The 7506-nt window shown below is 32.2% G+C and overlaps 1 long non-coding RNA gene across 1 annotated transcript; it reads left to right on the top strand.

The window, feature by feature from the left end:
- Positions 1-418: 418 nt before the first annotated feature.
- On the top strand, positions 419-7124 carry LOC127718851 (uncharacterized). Its single transcript, XR_007989979.1, has 4 exons — positions 419-1257; positions 1818-1998; positions 2932-3062; positions 5968-7124. It is a non-coding gene; the product is annotated as an uncharacterized LOC127718851 (long non-coding RNA).
- The last annotated feature ends 382 nt before the right edge of the window (positions 7125-7506 follow it).

Raw genomic sequence — 7506 nt, forward strand, 5'->3', positions numbered from 1 at the left:
TCTGATAATTTCTCTGCAAATATGTTAGTTAAACTGAATTTTCATGAAACCTTTATATGATAGAGGAGTTTGAAGATAAATTTTGGTTCTTAAATCCTTATAATTTATAATAATGACACTTGTTTCCATGCAAAGCATATTATGTTGATATGCACAAAGACAAAACATTTTTATTCAGATTATTGCAAGGGAAGATAATGTTGTGAAATTTTTGAAAGGGGAGATAATTCAACTTAAAGGTTTTAACTGCTTTTGAAGAAAAATATAAAGCTTGGACAATAAAAAACAGAATAGACCAGGAGGAGGGTGTATTCCTCTGTGAGCTTGATCAAAATAATTATAGTTTGATCTAATGCAGATATTGCTTATCTCTAACAATATTACAATATGGGACATTCATGTCCTTTAAACTCAAAATTTTATTTAAGCTAGTTTAAATTGAAATAAATAATTTCAGGTGTATCAACATTGATTGGTAAAAATACAGGAGGAGTTGTCCATCATGCAATAAGATGTCAGCAATGCAGAATCTGTGACAGTGCAACAAAAAGGGGGATTCAGCCCAAAGAGCACAAATGTAAGAAAAATTGGACAGGCTCAGCAAAGGCTATGGAGCCAGATATGCTAGTTCAGATGGTAATGGATGTGAAGAACAAAGGGATCAACATAGATGAAATTGCAGGTGAGGATGATACGACCGGATTCGACAGGCTGAAAAAGATATATCCTGAATCAAAGATGATTAAAACCAGTGACAGAAATCATGTAAAAAAGAATGTCATTAAAAAGTTATATGCAATTAAAAGCCAACATAAGCAGCTCTCTGACATGGTTATGAATTCTATATTGAAGAATTTTTCATTCATGATAGATCAAAACAAAGGAGATGTTGAAGGAATGGAAAATGGCCTAAAAGCTATAGTAGAGCACATGTATGGGGACCACGCCCATTGTAATAGATCATGGTGTGGATTTCTTAAAGACGGAGAAAAATATAAGCACAGTAATTTACCTCATGGAAAAGACTTGACATCTGATTCATTACGGACAGACCTAGAGAAGATATTTTTGGGGAATGACTCAGTCAATCCAAGGAAACTTGCATACCTGTCAAGCTCACAAGCAAATGAAAACTTTAACAACATGCTTGCTGCAAAAGCTCCAAAAGCGAAGCACTACTCCTCATCAGCAAGCTTGGGCTACAGGGTAGATTCTTCTATCTTGCAAAAGAATGAAGGATATGCCTATGTTAGTGAGGTATAACTATATGCACCCTTCATTAGCTCTTTAAAAAATTTAAAAGATAGATGATCAATGTAAAATACAGTTATTTTAGCAGTTTTTGGCTTTTCATCTTAAACTGCTGTAATTTAGAAATTTTTGGGTGCATTTATTAATGTGATTTTTGAGAAATAAACAATAATGCAAGATTAATAACTGAGATTTATTGCAGTGACTCAGGATTTCCAGGTGACCAATTAATTTAAGCTTCTTGAAGCTTGTTATAATTTTCATTCATTGAAAAAAACTCCAAACATTCAGTATGGAGATAATTATTTGTATGGTCTGAGAAAGAACATTTTTTTTTATATTAAGTGGAAAAAATTTAGGGAGATAAATCAACAAATATATGCAAGATAAATCAACTTGATATTGAATGTTATATATACATCAGTTTCTACAACTTGTTGCTTTATTTATAACTACATCTAAGTTTATATGCTATTTCTCTATTCATATCTGATTCAGTATGAAAATACACATTTCAAAACTTTGTCTTATTTTCTTTATTTCATATATATATATATCTTTGAAAGTTCATGCATCCATGGGACTGTCTCCTGGAGAGGAAACAATAAAAAGAAGCTCCAAAATAAATATGAAAAGGAAAAAAAACCAAAGAAGCCAAGAGAAGACGTTTCTTCTTAAAGCAGACAAGAACCTCTAAGACTGCTAGTAAAGAAATAAGGGAAGGCAAAACTTACGAAAGTGAAATAGGTATATGTTAGTATTAAAAAGCCACCAATAATGTTTTATGAAATGTAATATTTAAATAAATCTTACTTAATGAAACATGTCATAACATCAAGGGCAGAATCAGGCAGGTGGTGAGGTGGGCTTGTGCCTCCCTAAAATTTGCAAAGAATGGCATGGGTTGTCAAAAGCTTAATTTCGATAATTTTACCTTAATAAATCTGTGCCCCCCCCCCCTCCCCTCTGCTTGTAATTTTTATTTAGTTTGCACCCTCCCCCCCCCCCTTTTGCCCTGAAATATTTCATTTAGTAAGATTTATTTATACTGTCCCCCCTTTTGCCCTGAACCTAAAATATTTCATTTAGTAAGATTTATTTATACTGTTATTATGAACTTTAAAATTATATTGGGACTTTCCTTATCTATAGATTTTATAATGTTAAAATAACCAATCTTCATATTTCAATATATATGCCTAGATACGATGAGATCTTCAGTTTCTGAAAAAAAATGACCACAACTATGCGAAACCAATACAAATGTTTTATACTATTTTATGTTATAAATAAATATTAAAAGAATGTTGTCTTGTGTGGGGAAAAAATTATGCATGTATGTAAATATTCTAGAGGCACTCCCACTTCTGGTTCTTCTTTGTGATTACTACAGTTTGTGAGAATTTGTTATTTAAACGTATTAAGTTCATCAAAATTGTTGTTTCAAGATTAAATTAGATAGATATAAGGAGACGTGGTATGGGTGCCAATGATAAAAGAGGATTACACATTCTGGTTCTTCTTTGTGATTACTACAGTTTGTGAGAATTTGTTATTTAAACGTATTAAGTTCATCAAAATTGTTGTTTCAAGATTAAATTAGATAGATATAAGGAGACGTGGTATGGGTGCCAATGATAAAAGAGGTTAATCCTTCAATAATTTATGATCAAATTATAGGATTCAAATCTGAAGTTACAGACAAAGAGTCCCAGGAGATTCCTGAAATACAAGACATCACAAAGATCCCTTTGAATGAACAAGAGTCAAAGCACCAGTAGTAATTTTTGATTTAGAGACAACTGGCCTCAGTAAGTGTAAAATTAACGTCTAACGTTTTAATCTCAGTTTAATTTTGTGATGCAAGTCACTTGATGTGAAAAATGAAAATTGAACTTTGACATGAATAATGTCTGCATGGTAAAAAATAATCAAAAAAATAAGTAAGACGAAGTAGTTAAAAAAAAGTCCACAAGTTAAAAAATGAAGTTTTAAAAAAAATGTTTTGCTCACAGTACACCAACAAACTAGAGGCTCTAAAGAGCCTGTGTCGCTCACCTTGGTCTATGTGCATATTAAACAAAGGACACAGATGGATTCATGACAAAATTGTGTTTTGGTGATGGTGATGTGTTTGTAGATCTTACTTTACTGAACATTCTTGCTCCTTACTATTATCTCTATCTATAATGAACTTGGCCTGGTAGTTACAGTGGAAAATATTTTGTAAAAATTTACAAAAATTTACAAAATTTATGAAAATTGTAAAAAATTGACTATAAAGGGCAATAACTCCTTAAGGGGTCAATTGACAGTTTTGGTCATGCTGACTTATTTGTAGATCAAACTTTGCTGTACATTATTGCTGTTTACAGTTTATCTCTATTTATAATAATATTCAAGATAATAACCAAAAGCTGCAAAGTTTTCTTAAAATTACCAATTCAGGGGCAGCAACCCAACAACGTGTTGCCTGATTGGTCTGAAAATTTCAGGGCAGATAGATCTTGACCTAATGAACAATTTTATCCTCATCAGATTTGCTCTAAATGCTTTGGTTTCAGAGATATGAACCAAAAACTGCATTTTACCCTATGTACTATTTTTTAGCCATGTCGGCCATCTTGGTTTCGCTGGCGGGGTCATCAGACACATTTTTTAAACTAGATACCCTAATGATGATTGTGGACAAGTTTGGTTAAATTTGTCTTAGTAGTTTCAGAGGAGAAGATTTTTGTAAAAGATTACAAAAATTTACGAAAAATGGTTAAAAATTGACTATAAAGGGCAATAACTCCTTCAGGGTTCAACTGACCATTTTGGTCAAGTTGACTTATTTGTAGATCTTACTTTGCTGAACATTATTGCTGTTTACAGTTTATCTCTATCTATAATAATATTCAAGATAATAACCAAAAACGGCAAAATTTCCTTAAAATTACCAATTCAGGGGCAGCAACCCAACAATGGGTTGTCTGATTCATCTGAAAATTTCAGGGCAGATAGATCTTGACCTGATAAACAACTTTACCCCAGTCAGATTTGCTCTAAATGCTTTGGTTTCAGAGATATAAGCCAAAATCTACATTTTACCCCTATGTTCTATTTTTAGCCATGGTGGCCATCTTGGTTGGTTGGCCGGGTCACCGGACACATTTTTGTCGAGCCTTCGACTTTAGTCGAAAAAGCGAGACATATATAGCGATCCTACATTCCGTCGGCGTCGTCGTCGTCGTTGTCGTCGGCGGCGTCCACAAATATTCACTCTGTGGTTAAAGTTTTTGAAATTTTAATAACTTTCTTAAACTATCCTGGATTTCTACCAAACTTGGACAGAAGCTTATTTATGATCATAAGATAGTACCCAGAAGTAAATTTTGTAAAAATAAAATTCCATTTTTTCCGTATTTTACTTATAAATGGACTTAGTTTTTCTGCCGGGAAATATTACATTCACTCTGTGGTTAAAGTTTTTAAAATTTTAATAACTTTCTTAAACTATCCTGGGTTTCTACCAAACTTGGACAGAAGCTTGTTTATGATCATAAGATAGTATCCAGAAGTAAATTTTGTAAAAAAATAAATCCATTTTTTCCTTATTTTACTTTTAAATGGACTTAGATTTTCTGCCAGGAAACAACACATTCACTCTGTGGTTAAAGTTTTTAAAATTTTAATAACTTTCTTATACTATTTTGGATTTGTACCAAACTTGGACAGAAGCTTGTTTATGATCAAAAGCTAGTATCTAGAAGGAAATTTTGTAAAAAAATAAATCCATTTTTTCCGTATTTTACTTTTAAATGGACTTAGATTTTCTGTCAGGAAACAACACTTTCACTCTGTGGTTAAAGTTTTTAAAATTTTAATAACTTTCTTATACTATTTTGGATTTGTACCAAACTTGGACAGAAGCTTGTTTATGATCAAATGCTAGTATCTAGAAGGAAATTTTGTTTTCTTCCAGTTAACATTACATTCAGTCTGCAGTTAAAGTTTTTAAACATTTATTAGATTCATAAACTATCCTGGATTTTTACCAAACTTGGACAGAAGCTTCTTACAATCAAAAGATAGTACCAAGAGGAATATTTTTATTGATTTACTTCCTCATTTTTGTTGAGCCTGCGATAAACAGAAAAAGTAGGCGAGACACTGGGTTCCGCGGAACCCTTACGAATTTTTTAAACTAGATACCCCAATGATGATTGTGGCCAAGTTTGGTCAAATTTGGTCTAGTAGTTTCAGAGGAGAAGATTTTTGTAAAAGTTAACGACGACGACGGACGCCAAGTGATGAGAAAAGCTCACTTGGCCCTTTGGGCCAGGTGAGCTTAAAATTGTAATCAGCTCATAGCGATTTGTTTTATTTTTAATACAACAGCAATGTTTGAATCACAAATTTGCACACATTTAAATAGCAACTTTTTAAGTTTATTGTCTGATGTCAATTTGTTTGTCCAGAACAGATTTAGTGTCAAACATCCATTTTTTGTTGTTCAGTTGCTGTCTCTTTCATACATAGCCGATTTCCATTATATATTTATTATATTTTATATTCACCTTGACATGCGTGTGTCAATAATAATTGAATGCAAGATTGTGTGGCTTTATAAGTGTGTAAATGTGTATGTATGAAGCCAGATAAAAGTTGTTTTGATATTTCACTTATACTCCTTGTCATCAAAGATGCATTTTTTTTATTGTTCTATTGTAGGTAGGAAATCTGACATAACCCAATTAGCAGCCTATTCAGAAACTCTGAATTTTAGCACTTACATTTTTCCATCCCAGGCAATATCCAAAGAAGCATCAGAGGTCACACAAATTTTTGTGAATGGTAATCAGATGTTTCACAACAGCACTGCAGTTCAATACAAGTTGGCCCATGAAGCATTGACGGACTTTATTATATTTTTATCAAGTTTTCCTAGTAAATGTATTCTTGTAGGTCACAACATCAAACGCTTTGATACTCATGTGTTATATAACCAATTGCATATTCATAACATGTGGAATGAATTTTGCTTACATGTTTGTGCTTTTTGTGACACCTTAGATTTATTTAAAAGTGTTGTTCCTGGTATGTCTTCATACAGCCAAACATCTCTTGTAAGAGAGCTCTTAGGCGATACTTATGATGCTCACAATGCTATACATGACACCAAAGTTTTATACAAACTTGTAATTGAAAGAGGGAATTTTAAGGATAATGTGGTAGAATTTTCATTACCTGTTAGTTATCCTTATGATTCACATGTTATCCAAGAAAACTTGAACAGTTTTTCTCATGCTATAAATTGTGAAGCTATTTCAAAATCTTGTGCACTGAAGGCATCAAAATCTAACCTTAAATTGTCTCACTTTAAGTTAGCAGTACATCGAGATGGTATAGATGGACTTAAAGCTTTACTTGCTGAAAAGTCTAACAAGGGAAGTGTGAGAGTAACTAAATGTACAAGAGTTATTCAAAAACTGTTTGATTTTCTTCATGAAGATTGAAATAGTATGCAATAATTAGGTCATGGAAAATTACCTTGTTCTCAAGTTCACTAAATGATACAGGGGGAAGGAATTTTTTTATGCTCCAATATCAAAAAGGGAAAGGGCATTTAGATTTCCCCTTGTCCGTCCATATGTCCTGGTATTGGTTAGTTTTTTACCTGCGTTGTAAAAAGCATCATTTATATTTATCCTTATACATTTGTATGTAATGATATTGGTTAAGTTTATACTGCTGGAGTTCAATTTTTTCTTGGCTTTTATGACAGAGAATGCAAATGATTTTAATATTTGTTCTGGGAATGATTATTTATGCTATGGAATGCATATTACCTCAATCAATTGAATGGAGAGGCAGGTTCAGAACATAAAGTTAACATTAGGAAGGGGCTGAGAACCAAGAAATAAATGTTATTTGGTTTAAATAAAAAGAGTAATGATGATGTAATTTTTAATGACTGTTTATAATATAAAAAAAAAACTATGCTTTGTATTTGTTGGAAAATGTCAAATATATCCTCATTTCCTGATGAGAAAATAAATAATCATACATAGTACAAATTTGTTGCCAATTATTTCATTCAAGAAACACACAAAATGAGTGTGACATGTGTGATCGGATCAACAATATCAAATTCCTTCCACACCGGCTGCAGGATTCATATCCAAACTTATCCAGTGTACTATAGTCTGTAGCTGTTACTCAAGAAATTAACTGATCACAGAAAATTATACTTATTTTTCATTTCAAATC

The sequence above is a fragment of the Mytilus californianus genome, unplaced genomic scaffold (assembly GCF_021869535.1).
Source record: "Mytilus californianus isolate M0D057914Y unplaced genomic scaffold, xbMytCali1.0.p SCAF_10, whole genome shotgun sequence".
In the NCBI taxonomy this organism is placed as follows: domain Eukaryota; kingdom Metazoa; phylum Mollusca; class Bivalvia; order Mytilida; family Mytilidae; genus Mytilus; species Mytilus californianus.